Here is a 24,681-nt window from a genome sequence, read left to right as displayed (position 1 = left end):
CATCCCCAGAGGCCATTTCTCTGGATTCTGACACTGTTAGAAAGCTGACCAGGCACACGACTGCCAAGTGCCATTAACCCTGCTGAGCTTCAGCAGCAGCAACACAACACTGTGAGCACTTACCCAGCATAACCCCAGGCACTGCTCCTGCAGTTGGTTCGAGTTCCGCCATGAGCTACAGTGACAGCAGAGTCCTGCTCCCTCCTTCCTATCTTCTCAGCAGAATCCCTCATTCCATTGGCAAAATGCAGGCATTCAGGCTCAGTAGCCTTCATCCCCATCTCAGGCCCTCCAGAGGTAACCCAGCAAGGCCAAAGCCTTCAGCTCTCTGAAGTCCATGGATCTGTTGAGGAGCACAATCTCATAGCCCCGGGAAGCCCCCACTCAGACTCCAGCCCTGGCAAAGTTCACTTCAATCCGTTTTCAAAGGCGGCCGTGTTTAAGCTGAGCAAAGGGAAGTGAGGAGCAGCAGGACAGTGGTCATCACTCACTGAGCAGTGCACACAGTGTTTTACCTAATGCTAAACAGAGCTCAGTTGATACAAGCACCTGGAGAAGTGTGCCTTGCTAACAGCACTTTAACATAAACGCAAAAAAGAGGCCAATGAATGCGCAGCATTCATAAAATGATACATGGATCACCTACTTTGTCCTCATTTACTATATATCATCATCATCTACAGAAAAAATAAGCATTGAGTCTCAACTGTAAGTGCACTGAAGATTGAAGCACAACAGGGAGCACTGAGTAGCAGAGGAAATGAAAACATTTGCATTTCATCTCATGTCAAAGAGTTTGTTAACAGAATAAAATATGAAGATCAGTATTAAACAGTAGATAAGGGTCCCATAGCAAAATCTTCATAAATCATAGCATTAACATAATTGCAGACTATTGACAAGAAGAAATTAAGGATTGATCTAGCATGGATAAGGAAGTGCTTCTAATCTTCAGTCTGTAATTCCATCAGGCCACACTCCCTAAAATATTAATTGGAACATATGATATGAAGGACAAAAGAAATTTTCACCTCTCCTCTACTCTCCATGCAAAATTACTTCTTACATCATATTCTTCGTGGTTTTAAATTAATCTGGCAATGTGGCCCAGAGCTTCACCGCCCTCACTGATAAAAAGAAAAATAAAGGAAGTGGACTTAAATTTGCCTTTGCTCAGTTTCATCTCCTAGTATCAGCCTTTCCATATCTATGAGTTATCAGGAAGACAGAGCCAAGACTCCTTCCAGAGATGTATTGCAGGAGGATGGCAGGCAAGGACACATAGTGAAAGAAAAAAGGGCCACAGATAAGGCTGTTCAGTCTGCATCCTTAGAGACAACCAAGACCCTACTGAACACCCTGGCCTGACTCTGCCTTGAGTGGGGTGAAGGGGTCTGGAGACCTTCCTCAGGTTCCTCCCAGCCTAAATTATCATATGGTCTCATTACATCTTGTTACATTTATGGACAGTCTGAAATAATTGTCTAGTTTCTTGTTGCTTGCATTTGTTAAGTATCCTGTAGGCAGGGGAAGGGGCAGTGACAGGGAGAGAGATCTGCATAGCTTTGCAAAATTCAGATGGGAGAACACATCCGAATGACCCATTCCATTTGTTCACTAGCCTGGTTTCTAGCTTCCCTACAGACAGCTTTGCAGCAAGGCTGGCTGTTCATTCTGGTAGTCTTCTGTGCCTGAAATGAGTCCCTGTCAGGAATGAGTAAGACATGTTCAGTGTTCCCAACTCACAGCATATTTCAAGCTTGAGCCCTTAAAGGCACTTGAGATTCTTAATGTCCATTCTTTTTTTCAGTTTCCACAGAGCATATATGTAAGTCCACAAAGCTCTAAATTGTTCCAGATATAAAATATCAGCTCAGACCCCTTAATATCATATCCAGCATGCACTGATTTCATTTGGCATCTTAGAACTTTGGTACCTGACTCATAAATACCTAGAGTTTGCAGTAGTGACATTTGCCATACATTTTGGGCTAGAAGACAAAACTAGCATAATATATTCAGGTAGAAATATGAAGGGGACCAGACAGAAGGGAAAGAAATCCAAGCAATAAGAACTATGCATAACTGCAGATAGACAGGGGAGGTATAATTCACATGCAAAATGTAACATTATAGCAACTTAATTTGGCTTTGAGTTTATAAGGCAATAAACAAGCCCTAAAAAACTCTTCTGAGAAGCATCGCCACTCCCTTGGGCTGAGGTCCTGCCATTTATTTGCCAGAGGACTTTATTGTGTCATAAAGCAAAAGCCTAGTGAAGCACTAGCAAAGTATTTCTTGCTCTGTAAAACTGTAATATCACACACAGTTATTTACTGCTTGGTAGCCCCATTATTTTTGGTGTCCTCCCAGTGTTAGATGCTGGCATTTGAGGAAAAGAGCATTGCTGTCCCAATTAAAGAGAAATTGTCTTTTTTCTTTTACAAAACAGAATTGTCCATTAGGAGCTTCTGACTGCTACACAATTTTAACATTCTGGCCACCCCATTTAGGTGCTTCCTGAGTGGGGAATAGAGAAGACAACATTACCAGTTTTCAAACTTTGATATTGTTAGAAAACAAGCACATTTAAAACAATAGATTAATTTAATAGCATGATCAAGTTAAGGAGCTGAAGTGCTCTGTCTGGGTAGAGAAACCATTTATTAAGTCAAAATCACAGTCTCAGGCAAAGATACTAAGTTATGAAAATTACATAATCCAAACAAAATTTAGTTGAGTGACTCTAGGGCAGAACATGTTTGGCACTTAAGTTTGCATAAGGATTTGGGTTTTTTTCCAAGAGCATCACTAGGTTCATATTTGTATTAGGGTATTAGTACTGGTGCATTAATAAATGCTTTTTTATCTTCTAGAACCAACAACATGGGATCCATCAGCATAGGCAGATAAGAGGGCTGTCTTTTAACTTTAATAATGAAAATTTTCCCAAGTAAGGAATTGTGATCTTAGTTCCATCTTCCTCTCATTCTGTGCTTGTGTGTACGCACACCTTAGGGAGAGGGACAGATAACTGTTCTATCAACATGCAGCACATGTTTTCATTTCAAGAAAACCTCAGATTTTGGAGGTTATACTATGGAAAGAAAAGATAGGAATCGATGTAAAACTAAATCAGAAACACAGGAAATAAGGGAAATCTGAAGAAGGAATGACTGAAAGAACACAGACGATAAAGAGTGTATCAAAGGAACAAACACCATCACTAGGGAAGCCTATGTTCCAGGCAACAGGCCTTTCTGGAGCCAGGCTGGTTTCCCATATGTGCAGAATCCACAAAAGACATTTCTGTTCCAAAATAATTCAACAGAAGCAGTCCGCTGGACCTTTGTTCCCATAACAACAGCAATTCACTTCTCTAAATTCTATGAGTTTGGCACTGTGATAAGAAATATCCTATTTTTTCATTAAAACACTGGGTGAAGCACAGTAAGATACAAAAAAAAAATCTGATCAATTTATGGTACTTCACAAATAGTCACTTCCATTTTTCTTTGAGAAATAAAGAGAACTTCTGTCTTAATTGATACCAGTGAATTCTCCTTGGTACTACTATAAATTCACACAAACAAATCTACATAACATGGACTATATAAGTTCATTCTTACTAATAGTCTCTGGTCAGAAGATAGTAACAAATAAAGGAAAGAGGGGCAATGTTGTTATCTCCATTTCACAGACAGAAAGCCTCTCCTGAGAGAAGAGTTTCCAGTCTTCAGTTGTGAGGCCTGAGTTTTTATTTCCCCTGAAAGGTTTGCATTTTGCTTGAGCCTTTCAGCTTTCATAGCCATCCTAAATACAGAATATTTATTTCAAAACTCCAGTTTAACATCTGGTCCCAACTATATATATTTTTTTCCCTTGCAGTATCCCTGTTCCAGTAGTCCCTTAATAATTTATTTATTTAGCTCATATCCCATCAACAAAGCCTCTGGCATGTTAACTGAGAAACTGTACACCTTTTTCAACAGGTACATAAATAACTCTTTCATGTGCAGCCATAGCAAAAAGAACATACCCTGCACTTTATGAGCACAGAACAACTGTAAAATGAAATGGATAAAATTTTAGCCTCATTGATGTCAATATGGCCAGGATTTGATCTAGGTTCTCAAATTTTCACAGGAGAATGCTTGCAGGTGAAGGCTTCCAGGCTGTGGTCCCTAACAGAGCCAGTCTATGGAGAGGACATAAAGGGGACATGCTTCTTTTCATTTTTGTATTATAAACTGCTTGAAATTCTTACACTTTCCTTTTGTCTCGTTCTTCCAGAAAAAGAGTGAATGACCTTCTTGTCTATACAATGCCATTTACTTTCCTGGGCAGCCAATTCCAGTGATGCTCTAAAGGAGCAACTTGTCTCAGGAAACGATAGACTTTATGATTCTTCACAAATGAGATTTTTAGCTCTGCAGGTTTTGAGAAGAAATAGATCTGCGTCTATCTTTCTGTATTTTTTCCCTAAACGCCCCCCAAATAATCAGATTAACCCTTACTTGTGTCAGCAATATGTAGTTTAAGCAGTCAGGGTGTACTGCGTTTTTGCACTTTGGTATTCAGGACTAGAGAGGAAAGGAGAGAAAGGAACAGAATTAAAAAGAAAATAATTCTAGATTTTTAACAAGGTCTAAAAAATGTAAGTGAAAATAACTTTTATCTGCAAGCATGGATTTTAAAATAACATTCCATTATAGTAAGTCAAAACAGTTTGAGTAGTTATAATGGCAAGTAAATGGGGCCAGATCAGATTCCTCCCTCTCCTTTCCTTCCCCTTTTCCTCCTAGCTAACTTGCTTATGAATGTGAGCAAAGTAATAGGCAAATAGACCTTCCAGTATGAGACTGAGGAGAGTATTAAGAAATTTTAATCTCAGGAAGAGGAAATGCAGAGTAACCTGCTTCTTGGGGTGGCAAGTATGGAATGATTCACACAGAAGAGGATTAAGTTCTCACTGAAATACAACACTCAAAAGAGCTTCAGAGTCTTCTGAGTCTCGTCTCCTGTCATTGTATATCTTCTACTAGTAAATTTATTAAGATCTATCACAAAGTGCTTTCCATTTTTGCTGCACCACACATTACAAAACTCACTACTTCAAAGGTTTGAAATCATTCTCTTATTCTTCTAGCACCAACGGGGTCTTTGAGGTTAAACCAGGGGAGAAAGAGAACTGTACTATCTGCTAACATAATAATGAATTGTTACCTCACCACCTCACAGCTTGCATTTTCTGGGCAAGCCAAGATTTTGCAGTCCCTGTCTATAAAACTGTACTCCACTCCTTCAACCCTTTTAAAATCTGTTCATACAGTTGGATATGGGTGGCCAACTCCCCAGGAATGGGAAAATGTCACTGGTGCCTGAAATCTATTGGAAATCTGTTGAAAACCTATTGCAGCTACCCCATGAGCTGGGTACACCAGACATGTGTCCTGGCCTCCCTATTAATATCAGACTGTCTCAGAAAACAAAAAGGTGAATGAGAAGACAGAAAATCCAGCCTTGAATTTTAATTCTGTAAAGCAGCTGAATACATAACAGGCTCAAAATACTTGATAGTATCTTTTAATGTTTGTATTATAAAAGATTCAAGTGATGCCTCCCAATGTCACTGCACTTCTGCTAAGAGTTGGTCATAGAAATCATCAGCCAAACAAATGCATTCACTAATGTCCAGGCAGATAGACACTGGGCTAGTTCTTGCACAAAAAATCAAATTCAACATCACAGTTTTAACCAACAAAAAAGAAAAAAAGTCACTTAGTTTTGATAATGGTGCATAGATAAGTAGGACACACTACAAGAACAAAGCTGACTGTCATGACTAAAATCTCCTGCAAGATTGATTTGTGTAGCCATGGCAGTGGAAGTATATAAGCAAGGCTAATGAGCAGAGGTTGCATCTTCTTTAGACAACGAATACAGTGGAAATGAGTAAGCCATCAGGCACCCTTTTTTGGGTCTGAAAACACAATTTACTAAGTAAACAAAAGCCGTATAAAGTTTATAAGTGGGGAAAAAAATATGAAAAGACAATCAGGCCTACCAGTCTTGGTAACACGTCTTCAAAAGTGCAAGTAGCATCAGAAAGTAAATTCCAAACCAGCCTCTGTTTGCTATGCAATCTCCTGTAAGGGTTTTCCTCGACAGATCCAGGGTGATCATGGAATTCAAAAAGAAATGTAGGAACCTGCCAGGAAGACAAATTTATTTTGTTACTGGGACAATGGAAAAAAAGAATAGAAAGCAAACATCCTTGGACTAGATATAAGGAAGAATGATAGCAGTGTTACAATTATCATGGTGAAACACTGGAACAGGTTGCCCAGAGAAGTTGTGGATGCCCCTTCCTTGCAAGTTTTCAGGGGTTGGATGGGACTCTGAGCCACCTCATCTACTTGAAAGTGTCTCTGCTCATTGCAGGGGGAGTTGGAATATCTGAATTTAAAGGTCCCTTCCAACCCAAATTATTCTATGATTCTATGAACTTCTCTCTTTTTTTCATTTCAGCACCAGTAGGGAAAGGCTCTGGGCTCGGTTTCAATTGTACCTGACACTGAAGGAGGCAAAGTACAACATCTTTTTTCACACTATTGCATCTGCAGCAACAAGAGGGAGAAGGGATCTTGCAGGAGACAGTTTATATCTTGGGTTACCTGAACCACACTGTACTGCTTTCAACTCCTGGAAGGCTTTTCCCACCACTGGAAGACAAATTTTACCATCTCTAGCAGAGGATTCGACTTCAGGTGATAGATTATATTTCTGCCATATTTAAACCTATATGTAAACTTTGTTTACCTGAATGCTGTATGCCTTGACAAACTGCACTTTCTTTAAGTACTACATATTAAATCCTAACTTCATAGCTCTATTAAAAAGACACATATAGTGAGATCAAGATTCCTATATTCTTGTACAGTCCTCTGTATCTTCAGAACAATAGGTATCATTTGAACAATGTCCATAGACACATTTTTTCACCTTTCATTGTATTGAAATTGGGATCTGATTGTGAGACCTGAGATCTATTTAACCCTTTGGTATTATTTTAACCTGAAAAAACAGCTATCTTAATAGTGCTGGCATCAAAAGCATATTCATCCCATTATACTACACATAGACAGAACACAAGCATGTCACAAATCACCCTCTGAGAAAAGAAAGCAAAGCCGAATAAAACATGGCTGAATTGATGGATGGATTTTGGACCAGAGTGTGTATCAGTGATAAGAAGGATGATTTTACTGCTGTATAAATATTGTAATATGCACAATCAATTAACAATTTCCAATACTTTCTCAGAGAGCTGATAAAAATTATTAAGCTTCAGGCTCATTTCAGTAATGTTTAAATGAAGGTGGAAACCTACAGCATGAATCAATCTACTGGCATAGTCACCTAGGATTTAGGAATATAACTCAAGTAATTTTTTTCTTATAGAGAGCACTGTAGAAGGTATTTCAATTTATTGTGGATAACAATCTATCAAAATAAACCTGCTCAAGACATACCCTGAATACAAATGAGGCAGCAAGAAAATATAAAGAAAACATGACTTTTTAATTAACCCTGTGATGGTGCACAGATTCCAAAGCTCTCAGTCTGCAAACAAAGATCTTCTAAAGTTTTTGCTCAATTTATGTGCTTCTATAACATAAAATATCAGACCTATGAAAACCCACTACAGGATATTTGTAGATTAGGAAAGCACAGAGATTAAACTCTTCTAGTACAGTGTAGAGCAACAAATTCCTGGATCAATAACACCAGTTCCAACCAGGTATTACATCCCAGTCCCTCAAGTCACTGATCAAGGTACAACTCCAGCTGCCTCTCTACCATTTCAGGTTTAAATCGCCCACTCTGAACCTAATATCCTGCCATGAAGTAGCTTGGTTTATGGCCACAGACTACTTAGTGTTTTAATTTCAGATCCACAATTTATCTGCTGAAGTGAGACCACCAGCTCATGCAACCTAGAGTGTCAGAGACAGCCTTTTCATTGTGCAGCCATCAGTTTTCACATGCAAAAGGCTAAAGCCTACAACCAGAGGTCAAGGAAATCAAGAATTTCTCAGTGTCTGTGCCCTGATGAAAGATTTCCATAAGTCAACCGAAAGGATTCATAAAAACAGCACAGTAAGACAGGGGCTTAAGGTGCAAGCAGAAGGCACAAAAAAGGCTGCCAGAAAGTTCAGAGTAACTCCCTGCAGAGGGATACCCCACAGAGCCTTAGAACTACTGATACAGCCATCATGAATACACTGCCTTTGTTCTTTATTTCCAAACAGAAACACCTTGGGAAGAGCCCTGAGATCATTCCCCTTCCGGAGGCTTGCTACCTGTGTTGAGGGCCAGCCTGGAGGCAGGGCTGCCCCTTCCTCCTGCTGCCTCTGGAGGGGCTCCAGAGAGTGCTGCAGGAAGATCTCATTCCCTCAGAGTGGGAGCTCAGGACTTCTGGACGATCAAGCAATATGATTAAGTAGCAGCCATTTATTGTTTACATTAAGCTATATTTATACATTCTAAAACTACTGTTCATGTGATCACACATTATTTGATTGGTGCCTTGATCTCATCCACGTATGTACCTGTCAGGAAATATGATTGGTTACAGTCCCCTGCTTCATGGCCCTCCTCCATCTAGCTCTTGCAGTCTTGGTATTCTGTCTCTCAGCCTCTTCTTTCTTATTTTAGAACAGCTTATGTCTTAGTAACCTTGGCGAATTCCAGAGGATTCTGATAAGAATGACTAAAGACTGTTTGGCTGGAGCACACTGTGACCTAAACTGTTCAAATACATTGCTACACCTCAGGAGCTGGTTTAATTGTGCCTGCCATGGGCACCATGGGGCCAGACAGGGACCCCCACCTGCAGACCCACATCATGCTTGGCCTGAGCCCAGCAGCATGGCCAGGCAGGTGCCCAGAGTCCCTGACTGCCCTGGTCCTGACTGGGACCATGGCAGAATGACAATTTGGCTGCCCTGCCTCGCCCTGACAGAGCCTCCAGAGCATCTCCACCAGCACCCAACCCAAGGAGACATCAACCCTGCAGGATCCTGACACTGAGTATTTTGCAGAGACTGGCAGAGAAACCTATTCAGAAAACACCAGGTATTTAGCCTCTTCCTCTGAACATTAGCAACAAAAATCCCCTGAAGAATGAAAGACTTTTAAACAGTAAATTAATTAGCTGATAAATAGGTGGTTACAAACTATTATTTCTCACTGAAATTAATGTAGCAGTAGTATTTTGATAAATTCTAATAGGAAAAACTTGGAAGCTTCTTCATAGTATTTAATATAAGAAAAATTAAAGTGGTGACATTTTTATGGTGTTCTAATTAATGAGAATCTAGAGTGGAATTCTCATACAAATACAGTATGTATTGTGTGACAACCCTATTAATACCAGAGAAGCTAATTATGATTAGTGCTATTACACTGAGTACTAAATGAGTTAACAATAATTGAGGCACTCCTAATACTATCATCACATTTGTGCATACATTTTAACGGATAGGTTTCACCCTGATTAGACCTGATAAGTTATTAGCAGCAAACAAAATTATCTCTTTCATTAATCACTTTTTCTTTGCCCTGTATTCAGAAATCAAAGCTCATTTCTGAGAAAGAACTGTTACTCATGAATATCCAATGCATTTCCAGGCTTTATCAAACTGTTCTCACACCTGTTCATTAAAAGAAACTTCAATCATACAGCACTATTTCTAGTCCTAAACATTTTAACCAGGGAATATAAACTTCTTTGAGCTTCTTTACTAGGGAGCCAGGTATCTGGACCCTTCCTGTAAGTCACTGGGCAAAAGATAATCACGTTGCCATCACTTAGGAACCTGAATTGCAAAAAGTAAACCCAAAGAACTGAATTTACTGGAAAACTTGAAAGATGAAGGGGTCAGCTTCAGACACAGTGATGAGCAAGCAAGTCCCAGATTAAGAAGTCACCACACCTGCCAGAACAGAGCCTGGGTGGACATGGACACTTCAGTCTCTGGTCCCCAGGCATACACATACTGCAGGCTTTGAGCACAGCAAACCCACCATTGCCAGGGCATTTATAGTACAGAACATCTCCTGTATTTGTGCAATAAATCCAGTGTGTAAGGAGAAGGGAAAGGGGATGTGAATAGAAGCAGGATTTCCTATAAAGGTGTGAGCATCTGGGCAGCAGCTACATGGAAAGAGCAGTGCTTCCTGCACATCCTCAGCACACCAACCCATCCATGGACAGTGCTGCAAGCTCTGAGTGGCTGCACTGAACAGCACACACACTCTGGTCACTTCTGTGCGTTCGACATGTGGGAGCAGTAACAGGCTTGGCCAGGCTAGAAAACATTCTCAAATCTTATACCAGTATAAAATGGCCTCACAATCCACTTCTGCACCATCTCGACTGGAAGATGAGATGCACCCAGGAAAGCCCTGTCAATTGCTACCCTTAGCCTTTGATGGAGGAGTTGACTGATGCCATTTTTACATTTTTACTTTGTCTTAGTTGATTCCCCTATTGCTGCCAACCGATGGGGTTTTCCCTTCTAAGAACTGATTCTGATGCAGAGGCACACAAAAAAAAAAAAAAAAAAAAAAAAAAAAAAATCTACTTTTAGACAAGTAGGAAGGGCTGGTGGCGAAAAAAATCAGGGATCTGCCAGAAGCAGAAGTTTGTATCCAAAAACAGAATAAATCTGAGCATGAGTGGACTATTTTTATAATGGCAGTTGGATGAAAAGTACTTTCTAAAGACGACAACTTTTGTGTGATTTATGTTACTTCCTGATGTTCCTCTCCATTTACCTGTAATTATTTATATTATCCTTGTTTGCAGTATGTTGTTTCAACTTCTATCACAAAGTCAGCTAGTTTCATGTGATCATGAGATATCCTTTGGATTTGCTCACTTTTGTACTGCTGTCAGAAACTCAATAGCCGGAGTACAACTAAGTGCTTCTTTAAAATCAGTTCACAACAAATGTAACCAAGCTTTTTGTGATAATTAAGTGTATTGGTTTAAGGAAGAAAAAAAAGTGTTTCTTGTGGTGAGCTTTCAAGATCTATCCACTAACTCTCTGGAGCTATACAGCCTCTTAGAGAAGAGCTTCCCTGTCTTCCAAATGCTTATTACAGCATGGCAATTAGAAAAGCTGTACTTGCATAGCAGTACCCAATACATAAAAATTCACGCAGAGTAGTTTTGTTGGGTTTTGTTGTGGGTTTGTTTTTATTTATACAGAGGAGTCGGGATAGTATTCTTTCACTGTTTATGTTTTTGATTTATATTGACAAAGGTTATCAGGACACAGATTTTGCTGTTCACTATGAAATACTGCTCTTGCTGACTTCCAATTTCAGGCATATTCATGCCTTAAAAAATAGTGGAATACAATCTAATTAAAACTTGTAATGTTCTCATTTAGGAAGGTGTGAAGGCAATAAATTTTAAAGTGCAATCAGGAAGTAGCAGAGCTCGTTTTCACCTCACTTATACTGGTAGCTCAGTGGAAATAATAGGGTTATGCTAGTGTAATAACAACTCTTGAAAGAAAACCTAATTTTTCAGAAGACTTGGTCCAAGGTAACAATCTTCAAACAGAGCCTTCCTTCTTGAATAAACCTGTTCATTTCACTGACCTTTCCATTAAAGAAAAAAACTCCTATAGTAACATGAATACAGCTATCAAAGTCTTCAAAAGGTATGTTCTGCCGTGAACATGTACCAACCTATTTCCCTGTACTGCCCACTTTTAACAGATAGCCAGTTCTGGTTTGAAACACAGGCAAATCATTAAAGAATGCAGTAAATATTTGGTCAATAGCTCATCAGTACACGTTGCAGTTATGGTCAAAAATTTAGGATCAAACCTAGCAGCATAGATTCACGTAAAACTTGGGGTGTGCCTTGCACTGGTAGGGAGCCCTATTGGTCTAAGTTCATGACCTACTCAACAATCAGACAGAGCTTGAGATTAATGCATGATTTTAAAGACAGCAGCCAACAGTAGAAATAAATGTAGTGTGTCTTTTTGGAGCTTGCATTCATAGAGGATGAAGAACTGTTACCCTGGAACAAATCTATAGATTTCTGTTTGTCTACAACAGCACCTAACATTAAATACTTGTGAAAACCCCTTCCCCAGCACACCCAGCTACTTAAGTGCCTGCTAGTGCACAATTCCTGTGAGGGATTGATCTGGTTCTCCGCAGGCTGATGTCTGAGTTTCAGCCTTTCTTAAACACACCGGGCACTGTTTCTAGTATTTTTTCTTCACCTTATTTCCTGCTAAGTTAAACAGCAGTTTGCAAGTTCCTCCTACAGTTACTCATTGCTCTTGAATACTTTCCAAAAGGAATTACCTTTAAATAAAGAAAGGTAGCTAGAGGTCTGGGAGAAGCTAAGTAATTTAGGTGCACAGTTTTAAAAAAGCATTGATTTTTTTTTTTCTATTAAACATCAGAAAGATTTAATACTTCTGCATGGAGAATTCCAGCAACAAAAGACATTATCAACACTGACTGATAACAAAGGCATACAGATCACACTGAGAAAATCATGTACAGTTCAGTCCCTTAAGATGGCTGATTCTTAAGCCTAACCATTTATTAAGTAAATTACAGCATTACTCTAGCTTGTTCAACCAAGCCCATGCTGTTGAGACATTATGTCCAGTCTGGAATATCCAATTTTTAAAGGAGAGGTTGAAAAAAGAGTTTTAGACTCTGGCAAGACACAAAAGAATGATTCAAAGACTGTAAAATCTTATGTGAAAAGTGAACAACTGGCAGAAGCTTTGAATGTTTCATTTTTCTCTGAGAAATTTAGAAGCATGATGAGATCACAGTCTTGCATGATGAGACAGTATTTACATAAAGAGTTCAGAATAGAGCTGTTAAGAAGAGAGCTTGCTTGAATCTTTTACAAAAAAGGCATGGCAGAATGTAGAAAGAAATAACAAATTATTTTAACAGATTGCTAACAAAACAACCTATTTTATAGGTCATTGCAATCTCGTATATCAAGGTTCCAATGCCTTTCTGAAATATGCTGTTGACAATACAGATGAAACATGATCTGCTCTGTACAGGAAGTACATTTTCCCAAAGATACCTTTCAACATTCAAAACTAATAGTAAAGTTAATGGTTCAGTGGAAACAAGAGAAGCCTCCTTATAATGAAAAATATTATAAAGTCCCAATCCAGCACATCAAATAAATATGCACTTATAACAGCAGAGTTTCAATTATTTCATTCAAAATGCTATCAATACTGCTCCCCCAGCAGCTCAGTATCAACACACTGGACAATCATATTGTGAGAAACCAAGAGTTTAGAAATTAAGGAGAGGGGGGGAAAACCAGAAAAAGCACTGGAGAAATGAAGCATAAACCTGTGTCACTCATCACAGGGCCCAGAGGAACATGGAAGTCAGAGAAGGACCATGCAGGAAACCAATAATGAGCTGGTAGTGAAATAGAGCTCCTAAGACATTCCTATTCCTATCACAGTCCCTTTTCTCATAGCACATCCAGTTAGTACTGGGGAGAATTCTTAGTGCACGCACTGGCAGGGTGGTAATACCCTTAGAGGGAAGAGATTAGTTTCAGCAATATACTTCTCCAAGGGTATTTTATAATCTGAACTTTATTAGAGAGAACAAGCATAATACAGGAGAGAAAAAAAAAAAAAAAAAAACACCCCAGTGGGGTAGGTTTCACAGGGAGTTCCTGTTTCTAATTCAAAATTAACTGATTGTGATTTGTGCTGGAGATGAACAGTTAGAAGGTTTATTTCACCTAAAAAGAGAGGACAAATCAAAACATAATGATTTGTACATGGCGGGTAATAGAGAGTCAGTTTTTCTGAAGAACAGGGTGCACCATTCTCATCCAAACCTTTTAGACAAAACTGTCCAGCTAGTGGGCTCCAGTTTTGAAGAACAAGTGCAGAGTATTTGAGCAGACAGCAATGCAATGTCCCTTTCTCCAATCACATACACAGGATGTAGTCTAACACACCCATAAAGCCCTTACTATGTCCTTTCTTGTGCAAGAGGTTCCTTTACCTGTGCACCTGGTAATACAGACACAATACACATCTTTAATTGCATGTCACCCAAGCTTCAGCTCACATATGGATCATGCTAAGTCTTATTACAATGGACTATTTCCTACAAGGATGATGATGATGTTGATGATGTCTTAAACCACAGTAACAAGATTCGTTTTCATCACAGTGTGAGTGTAAGTCAGTATTGCCTTCCAACTCTGCATTTATAAAAGTGTGCATCTCAAAATCATATTGAGGTACCTGTTAGTATATACCATTAAGTGGCAGCTGCTGGAAAAGCGTATTTAGCTTAATTTAGCCTACAGAAATTTTCCATATAATCATAATCACACATCATAAGTTTAGTGTATAAAAAACATATATTAAGATATTAGGGCTCAAAAAAACAAATAATGGCCAGTTAATTATATGTACATTGGTTCATCTGTAAAGACAGCACAACTGCTTGCAGTTAGTCCAGTCCTTGTTCAGGCACTTCTTTCAAACACATTGACTTGCAGATTCACTGCACACCTGTGCTACCCAAGGAAACCATGATGGTGGCAGAGTTGTTCTCATGCCAAGTGCTACACAGTTCAAGTTGTATGAACCTTTCCTCTTTACTGAGATGATCAACACAAGCACACAGACACCAAGAGTATACTGACTATTCATTACAGAACATTAATTTTAATAATATTTCTTAAGGATCAACAGACCAGTAGTACTCCTCCCAAGCTTATGGATCCTTTTTAAAACTGACAATCATGATGGGAGAACTTACAAATTTATTCGCCAGCCTCAACTGACAGATACTGATTTATCTTCCACTCATGTTCTGCCCAAGTTGCATATAAGGCATTGTTCAGGAAGTATCATGACACTTCTCCAGCAGTTCCAGTGCCCTTGGTTTTAAGATACTTCTTATTCAGGATCTTTACCTGTGGTGACAAGGAGACACGGTGCAGCTGATTTTCTATTTGAAGATTTAAGTCCCCTCCTTCATTAAGAGCTGAACACTTCTCGTAGGCTTTAATGTTAGATCAGATTGCCATTCTAGAAAAGCTGTGGCTGAATCCCAGTGCTGAAATAAGTCCTGTAAGGCATCTATTGATTCTTTTTCTCCTAATATTCCTGAAGTATTGTATTTGCAAGTATATCAAAACTTTGGTAAAGTTTTTTAATGTAAAAAAAAAAAGCTAGAGACTATTGAAATAAATTAATTTTTTGTACATAAAAATGGATTAGATTTTATTGTTATTGATCTATATTCAAATACAATTTCTTAATTTTTCCCATAACAAGTATTATTATCTTGGTCAAAGCATTTTTTATTGTTGTGTCTTTCTGGAATGAGTTTGAGTTTCTGCAGCATCACTATAATTTTATCCCCATGTTTAAAATCAAAGTTAAGGCAATTTCCCTTAAGCCTTTCAATGACTTATGTCACATCTGTCTCTGTTGGTAATGACACTCCTTTCAACATATGAAATACAATATGTGCACATTTCATCGTTCTGCATTTAAAATCAATGCAGGGATTTAAAATCATGAAAGTAATTCTGTCTTATTTCAACTTTGACTTATATAGAGAACTAGTTCTTTACAAACTCTTTAATTCATTAAAATTTTACCATTAGAAATCCAATACCAAAATCCATTAGAAGAGTTCCTCATTTCATCCTAATACTATTCATCTGGATTTCTAATTTCATTTTAATAACTCCTCTTTTAAAGATTGTAAGAGCTATGTCATACATATCTATCACTTGAACATTTTAAAAAGCCTAAAATGGAGGATGGTTAGGGTTTTTTTCTGTTCTATAAATACACTGGAAGAAAAATACTTTCCTTTTAATCTAATAAATTACTCCACACTAAATAAAGAATTTTTCTTCCAAACACTTAACTTGTACATCAGTCAGTCTTAGATTTAGATTACTAAAAAGAACCAAAATATATTATTTGCCTGCACTGTACATACACTTTGAAATCTATAATTTGGGAAAGTAAAACTTACTTCTTATCTTTACAGAAAAGGAAAAAAAAAAAAGAAAGAACGTTGTTACATATCTTTTTTGTAGGTATTTAATGAAAAACAAGCTGTGACTTTGGAAACAGCACTTCAGTGAGTCTACATAGTCGTAACTGACTATTTCACATGCTGTGCCCTTTAAACATATGTAAATTAAAAATTAAAGCCACCATTTCTCTTCACAAAAAAAAAAAATGTATTTAACTCAACGTGTTTGATTTGTTGCTGTTGTTCTATCACAATATATTCATCACAAGCACACAAAATCTTTGCAGATATAGTCAGAAATACATTATACTGCAACACTTCCACACCAATCCCGAAATCAAGCAATTCTTCCGAGTGTTTGGGAACAAATTTCACTGAACAATGCAAGCAGTGCTAGTTGTTAGAGAATTGTTTCTTGGAATGTGCAAATTACACTAAACAATAAAATGCTGCATTGCTGTGGAAGATGCACCACTTCACACAGCAAAATTTTCTTGCATAACACCACCCCTAAGTGAGAAAGACCAGTGAATAAAACTTCAGCTGCACCAGGATCTTGTGATCCTACTGAATTGTTCCGATGACAAAACGGGCTCAGCACACAGACAATTCCACATACACCCTGATACATAATATTAAACTGCAGAAACAGATTTTTCCTGTCAGAGACTCAGAATCAGGGGTTTTTTTGAATGTACAGGTTTGTTGCAATTGTTGGATTATGATGCACGATATGTTACGTAAGAATTGAAGAAATGATACATGAATAAGGAATAATTTTAACTGTAATAGTAACAGACCAGCAGCATGCTCCTTGTTCATGTTACAAATTTATGGTTATAACACTATGGCTTTCATCAATAATGAAGCTATGATTATTATTTTTCAATTTCCAGTGGTACTACGTGTGCAATAATATTACACATTGCTAGCTACATTTTCCAGCTCAGAATTGCTTGTTTGGTTTTAGCAGAATGCAAAAGAGCAATGCACACAGCTGTGTTTCAGTAAATGTATTTAAAAAGAAAAAGTGACTGGACCTCACAAGTTAAAAAGGAAGCTAACTGACTCGATATATTAAAAACACAGAGCTCCACTATTTTTTATTTACAGACTGTTGAAGAAGTATTTTTTTAATTGTTGACCTTTTACTGTAGTTCGGCTTTGAGTATTTTTTATTTTATAGAACAGAGATTTCTAAAATTGAGTTTGAAGCATAATATGGCCTCAATTGTAGAAGATTTTTCAGTACTGCATTGTAAAATCATAGCAAAGAAATGGCAGGATAGCATAGATACATGTATGGGAATTATATGGTAATGAATTAATAAGCTTCAGCACTGTTTAATGATTTAGTTCTCCTCAAGGACAGAGAAAAATGAAGTAACTAGGGGAATAGACAGATGATTATCTATCTTCTAATAGAAGATGGATAATTTCTAGAAAAAGACTGTGACAATACAGTATCACCCATAGAAACATAAAAACTGGGAAAATATTACAAATTCACAGACTTAACTGTTGTGCAGCTGATGTTGAGCAACAGATTCAGATGGTCCCTCTGAACACTGTACACCCTCATCAAAGACCATTGTCTCTAAAAGCAAAAAATAAGCAGCGACCAGAGGGAGTAACAGTCTTTCTAGATTACTTCTGTCAATAAGTTCTCTGCCGATTACTTCCACCCTTATGTTTAATGGATCCTTTAGTACAAAAATACGCTAAGCAAGAGCAAGCCCATAGTGAAGTGTGCTCTGGGGTCTGCAGTCACAGAGGACCAGCACAGGGCTTGCACAGACACCTTAGAGGTGACAGATCTGAGTAAGAAAGTGCTTGCTGTCATAATACCCCAAATTCAGCTCAGAGGAAATTGATCCTTAGAAATGGGTACGTTCCTTATCTCTCTGAGACCTTAACTACTGCCAAGCACATTGTTTAACCTCACTGACTTATTTAAAAAAATAGCTGTATTTGGTTGGTGGTTTTTCCTAAATCATCTTAATAAACCATATCTAGAAGTATTTTGGTCATTATCTGTATTCAGAATATATAAACACTGCTAAATTTCATTTCTTGATGTTTTCCCTGTTTTAATATTACAATATTGTTCTTCAAAGCAATGTAAAAATTCCCCGGAGATAATTTCCATCTGAAGTGGTGAGGAATGGTAAGGTGGTTCTGACACAGTAGCAAAAAATAAATCTAATCAAGTCTTACCATTTCATCTACTTCTAAACTTTCATAATTTGCACACTCTGATCAGAGTCTTTTCTCTTAAGGGTGAGTCCTTGCATAGCAATATATATGAAAACATCAGAAATGGTTCAAAGGAGAATCACTTGTCAGGTAAGTCTTAACGGTCAATGTTTCATCAATTCTGTGACAGTCAATATCAGTTTAACCATAAATCTTTTGGATTAGGTACTCAGGTGACATAACCCAGGGTTAACCCTGTCACATTCCTCAGGCACTTTATACAAAAAAAAAAAAAAAAAAAAAAAAAAAAAAAAAAAAAAAAAAAAAGTTGTTAATTGAACAAGTGGTGCTCCTCATTTGGCTATTATTATTTAATTGGTTTCAGCAGAGCGAGCACTTTTATTTCCAAAGATACAAATAAGATCAGAACAAAACCTTACTGATTACATAACTTCCCTACCTTGCTTTATTAAGGAGTTCCAAATTAATTTATTGTTAGTTAATGAGATTCTAAAATAAACTATTAATGGTAATTGTTTTCACTTTTCTCAGATTAATCACATTTAGCATTTATGCTTCTTTTTTACATCCCACTCATCTACTTTGCACAGCTTTTTGGCAAAACTCTGTTGTCAATTAGCATGAATACTAAGCATTTTCAGTGTTGACTTGACAAATTAGTGAAAGAGAGAGAGAAAAATTCTGTTTTCAATGAAGTCACTACAGAAAGCTTCATAGATTTCAATTGGAGTAGGAACAGTTCCTCCAAAGATGAGATATTCCAGCTTGAAATTGTTGGATAGGTATTTAGCTAGTTAACAAAGGGAGGCTTGAGTTCTTCACTACAAATTCTGCACAGGTCTCAATAAGCAGTTCTGATTGAATTTTTTCTAGTCCTGGTATTCCAAAACATTGCACTGCTGTAGGACAAGAACTTTCTTATTTGATAAGGCTTATTTATGAAAAGGAGACCAATTTCACCAAGGTCAGGTATTCACCTGCTGTATGCACTGACATCCAGAGCCTGACAAAGGACTCAGTAACCATTGCTCTGGCATTTTCAGCTGGAAAGTAGTCTGTTCACACCCTGATATTCAGGACACTCCACCTTACTGTTCTGTATCCAGCCCTTTACCCACTTCTGAACAAGAGTCCTCCTGGCAGGAAGTGTTGATTTCATTCAGGCTCTGTATACTACAGGCAGAAAAGTCCAAATGCTAGTTTCCCCTCTTAATTATTATTAGTTTTTCTACTTGCACTGAAAAATTAATTATGGGCAGGAGGAACCATGAGATAGTTGCTTTTGAGAATGCATGATCTCAGTCTGTATTACTGGAAAATAGGAACTGACTTTGTATTAGCTGAGGCAGAAAATACAAAGCCATGATCACCAGATTTATTAGGCAGAAAAATTGCACGGAGTTGTAAGACTTTATTTCTTTTTCACCTGAGGTTAAATTGTAATGGTAACAATGTAACCATGGTAAAACAGTTACTGCAGAAGTGATATAAACACCAGCCAAAGTTCAATCCACAGAATAGCCTACTCAATGCAATATGAAACAAACCACTGTGTATGGTTTATAGGAATATGTAAACTATGTGGCTTACTTTAAAAAATGGCTTGGTCAGTGGAGCTGCTTTTTTTCTATATGCGTAGTCCTATTCAGGTATAAAAAGGAGGTTGATTTTGTGAAAGATTCCAAATTGCTAACAGACCTCGCCTGTTTAGGGTGTTTATTTTGATGTTGGGAACAACAAGTGTACAGTAGTGTTTTGTTTGGCTTCTGGTCAAGATCCCCACACAGGCCCTGGAACAAGGCTGACCCATCCCTACCTTACAGGCTTACAGGTCTTACAGCCAGTTTGGAATTTTCAGGTTTAAACATTGTGGGAAAAGATTTCAGCCAGACCAAAAGCATCATGGTGTGATGGTTTGGCCTGGGCTGGACACCAGGTGCCCACTGAAGCCACTCCATCACTCCCCTCCTCAGCAGGACAGGGGAGAGATAATATAACAAAAAGTTCATGAGTTGGGTTAAGGGCATGGAGAGATCACTCACCAATTTCCCTCAAAGGCAAAACATACTTGACTTAAGAGAAATTAGTGGAATTTGCTACCAATCAAAATCACAGCAGACTAATGAACCATTAAAAAAATTTTAAAAACACATTCCCCACACCCTTTTGTTCTACAGAGTAAAAATGCAAAGAATTGTGATCAATATAGTTCTTCAACCTAGTTAAGTTTTTTCCCTCAGAATGGATTTATAGCATTATTTTGTCATCAAATCTTAGTATGTTAACAATGATTATAAGAAGCCACGTTAAGGTGGAACATACATAAGAATCTCCCTTGTATTCTCTGTAAGATGAAGGTATCCTTCATCTTCATGAAATGAAAGGTTGCTCACAAAATTGCACTGGATCTATTAATGCACTGTGAAACATTTTAGATGCAAGCTGACAAGTATCTTTGGTAAACTAACTTTGGAAGTCTTTTTTCTAAAATTAAAAGCCTAATAATCAAGTAGAAATCATATTTATTTTAATATGAACGTATCTCTCTGCATTGGCTTCTTCTGTCCCCCGCACTCTGATTTTAGAGATCAGTGTAAAATATTGTCAATGTGGTTTATTTCCAACAGTGAGCTTTCAGTTTAACTTTGTCTTGAAGCAGGAAGGAGGAATCTTAGAACAGTAATATAGGTAATTCCAGTTATTTTGGGATACTTCAGACCTGGTGAAGCATTAAGTGATAGTGCTCAGATGTGAGAAGGGATTCAAAAACGGAGTTTTTTAGAGTATCTTTTTGTGTGGGGCTCTGAACTACCTGATTTTTTCTGTGTTCATCCACTTCTCTGGATCATTTCTGCAAATTTAGAAAACCTGCAATTTCTTTCTACTCTCAGAGTTGGAATCTTGGAAAGCAATGTAATTGAAAGTAATGGCTGTCATCTTTCTCAGGAAGTAAAAATGCTCCAACGTGCTTTAAACTCTTGAACTTTTGAAGCCAAAGCTCAGTATATGCTGTATGTATTTCCTCTTGTTGATGATATGTACAAACAACATGCATGCACATGATACCTACATGTACATTTAAGGACATTTCATTTGCAGGGCAAATATTATACCTGGGTACAATGAGTTACATGAACATAAGGTTGGAGTGAGTAAATTAGCAAAACTAGGCTGTTTCATTGCTAATATCACTGTCACATACAAGCTTGAAAGCATGGAAGATTAAATACTTCAAAATTTTCTTGAAAATACAATCTGTATTGAAAATTGCTTAGTCACAGAAGTCTAAAATCATTGGTGCTCAGATTGAATCAGCAATAGCAAAAGAGTGATGATTTATGGGATGTAAGGCATTGCTCAAACTAGGCACCCAGACAGAAGGTGAGGTAAAGAACTCTATGGAAAACTACAGCAGTGCAAAAATCAAACCATGGCTTCTGAAAACTGCAACATTGCCAGGAAAATCAGTTTGTTGCTCAGATAGGAATCAGAGATAATTCAGATATGAACTGAAGATAATGCCAAGAAAAACACATCAGATATGAATTGGAGATAATGCAAAGAAATTTGGGTATAAACACTGCAGAAAAGTTGAGCATTTTACTAAGTATGGTGTGCTGCTTCCTGTAAAAACAGGTAAATAAAGTTACTGCTCCTGGAGTGCCTCTTAAGTTCATACATAAATATTCCAATGTACATTGTGTTAGGAACTTATATTTCTGCTACATCAGAAGGACAGACATAGGTGATCCATTAATATCAAACAGCAGCTCTATGGTCCCTCGGTCACCTGAATTCACTTACCTGCAATGCTTTCAAAGTCTGCCGCTTGCTGACCCTCCCTTATATGCAGTGAGTGATCTGGGGAACCAATTTCTATGCTTGGTTGGTACAAGCATATGATTTTACCCAGATATTACACTTTCTGTATTTCATATTGTACATAGCTATGGGAAACATGGAAACACCCACTTTCTGTAATATTTTAGCTGCACTTTATGTTACTGTAACAGATTAATGTCATTGACTGTAAGGACAGTACTGAAGAAAACATTGCCATGTAAAGGGTTTGTTCACAGAAGCAAAATCCAGTCTTCTGTGTGATTCATACAATAGAAATATTCACATTAAAAAAATCAGAAGTCATATTTGCAAACTGCACAAAGACATTTTTACCCCAGTAGACAGTGTACTGCTACACACTGTTGTGCAAGAACAGACACATCTACACAGCAGTTAGCTCACTTGGTAGATTTCTCCACTTCAAATGGGTATGCTACAGACTTAACTCCATGCCCAAAGCTTTTTAAAGAATGACAGCCATGTTTCCAATAATCAGTCTAAATTCTGACATCAAAATAATGGTGTTTATTTGGGAAAGGTTTCTTAATACCATAAACCCAACCTTAGCTTTGCCTTTGTGCTGTATTACAGCACAAAGGCAAGATTAGGTGTAAACTGAGTTGTCAGTCAACTGAGCTTTCTGTCAAATTCATGTTCGCAGAATTCTCTGGTTTTGTGCTTATTGTTTTCAATAAGAGTAAAATTCAGAATGAACAAATACAATTACAAAAGTTTCATCCCTTCTATGATCACGGATATTTTCTGGATTAAATTGTGCAACATGGTATATTTTTCCTTAACTGTGCATCTGCTGCACAATTGTTTAGAGGAAAACTTTGTGGAACTGCAAAGACTCGAGGCAGTGAAATGCTGATTTGTAAACAGTCAGGTGTTTATACTATTGCACACTATTTTGACTACCACTGCCTCCATCTATGAATGGGGGCTCCTGCAAAAGTTGAGAAAATCTACAGGACATTGAAAATACCATTGCATTTGAACCCAGACCACTTGAAGAAACTGAGAAGAGCATTCCATTTTCAACAGAGAAAAGAACATACTCTAGGGTTACAGATTTACAGCTTAGTGCTGTAATTTATAGAGCCATTCAGTATTCCTACTTTAATAAGGCCAGTCCTACAAAATGACACAGCATCTTGCCCACAAGATCTGCTAGTTCCAAACCCCTTTATCCACCTCTACCTAGCTATTGTTCCAACTGTTCTGCAACCCTTCCCCATCAGAAAGCTGTGGTTCAAGTTGGTCAGTGATTTGTTATTCTAGAGAATTTACAAATATAGAGTGATAATTTCTCCATCTGGATTACAATTCATGTCAAGGGATTGTCAGAACAAAAGAGCAGCCACAGGACCCCTATCATCATTCTCCTGGCAAAGCAGCAGAGCGTTGGCATCACCATTGCAGCCTGTCCCATTATGTGATTCATTGTGGGGAAGGTTTGCTACTGATATCAAAGACCTATTTTTTCATGCACCATTGACTTCTGCTATGCCATCGAGCTGAGAGATTGCTTCAATAAAAGGCCAGAAACAGCATTTATGTCACAAGTAACACTTGCTGCTGTAATTACTTTCCTGTCTACCCTTTCCTGCGGAGTGGAGCCCAGAAGAATTAGTATCCAATAATGGATCACAATTCACTCGTAGAGTCTGAAACTTTTCTGCGGAAGCAAAGCTTCATACACAGAAGATCAAATACTTTAATTAAACTTTGGAAGAAAGGTGTACTGATTGCTGGGCAAAAGACTTCCTGAAAACTTTTTCAGAAGTATAACACAGAAGGTACTTCCCAAATGACTATATATGAAAGAGAAGTGAAAAGCTAAATGCTACTGTATTATAGATAAGCTCCTCTGAAACAGAAGCATACCTCAATATAAAATAAAACAGCCAATAGATGAAATAAAGTCACAAAACAGACCGAAGTTATCCTCACGGTGGTAAGAATCTACAAGCAACTTGCTTGTGAGAACATAAAGTCTTTGATCCTTTTAGGTAGGAGAATCAAAATCCATGTTTCTTCTCAAGACTACTAGAAAACGAAAAAGAAAAAAGAAAAAAAAACCTTACACCTCCGAACTACCCAATAAGACAGGTCAAAATGCCTCCCTGACTAACACAGGAAACACAGCTTATCTACTGACAACAGGATGTGCATAACAGTTCCTGAACAAAAAACACAGAAGGAAAGGAAGATTATTTAACATTCTGCCAAATCCTGATTAACCACCTCTAGGCACTGTAGACCATTAGCTAAAAGAAGCACAAAAGCTCAGCATTTAATTCTAATAATTTTGTCACAAATCAGTTTGCCTATTTGGTTCCTGGTCATATGAATCCCTAGTAAATGGCTATGTAGCTGTGAGACAGTAGATAATAAAGGCACTATTTCATTATCACATGTATGCAACATCTTTCACAGCAGGCATACAGTCTTGCAGTAGATGCTTGGAAGGTGCTGCTCACAAGTTTGGCAGCCTGCCCT

The 24,681-nt window shown here is 37.8% G+C and overlaps 1 long non-coding RNA gene across 2 annotated transcripts in view; it reads right to left on the bottom strand.

Moving 5' to 3' along the window:
* The window catches only part of LOC136287663 (uncharacterized), a 139,240-nt gene that overhangs the window by 60,902 nt on the left and 53,657 nt on the right, over positions 1 to 24,681 (bottom strand). For both annotated transcript variants that reach the window (XR_010720242.1, XR_010720243.1), the window contains exon 2: positions 6,068 to 6,211. This is a non-coding gene — a long non-coding RNA (uncharacterized lncRNA). The remainder of the gene's footprint in view (positions 1 to 6,067; positions 6,212 to 24,681) is intronic.

This window comes from Chamaea fasciata, unplaced genomic scaffold (assembly GCF_029207755.1).
Source record: "Chamaea fasciata isolate MVZ Bird 193981 ecotype frontalis unplaced genomic scaffold, bChaFas1.0.hap1 SCAF_3, whole genome shotgun sequence".
NCBI classification, from domain to species: domain Eukaryota; kingdom Metazoa; phylum Chordata; class Aves; order Passeriformes; family Sylviidae; genus Chamaea; species Chamaea fasciata.
The sequence above is the reverse complement of the archived record's forward strand: the minus strand, read 5'-3'. Positions and strand labels throughout refer to the sequence as shown.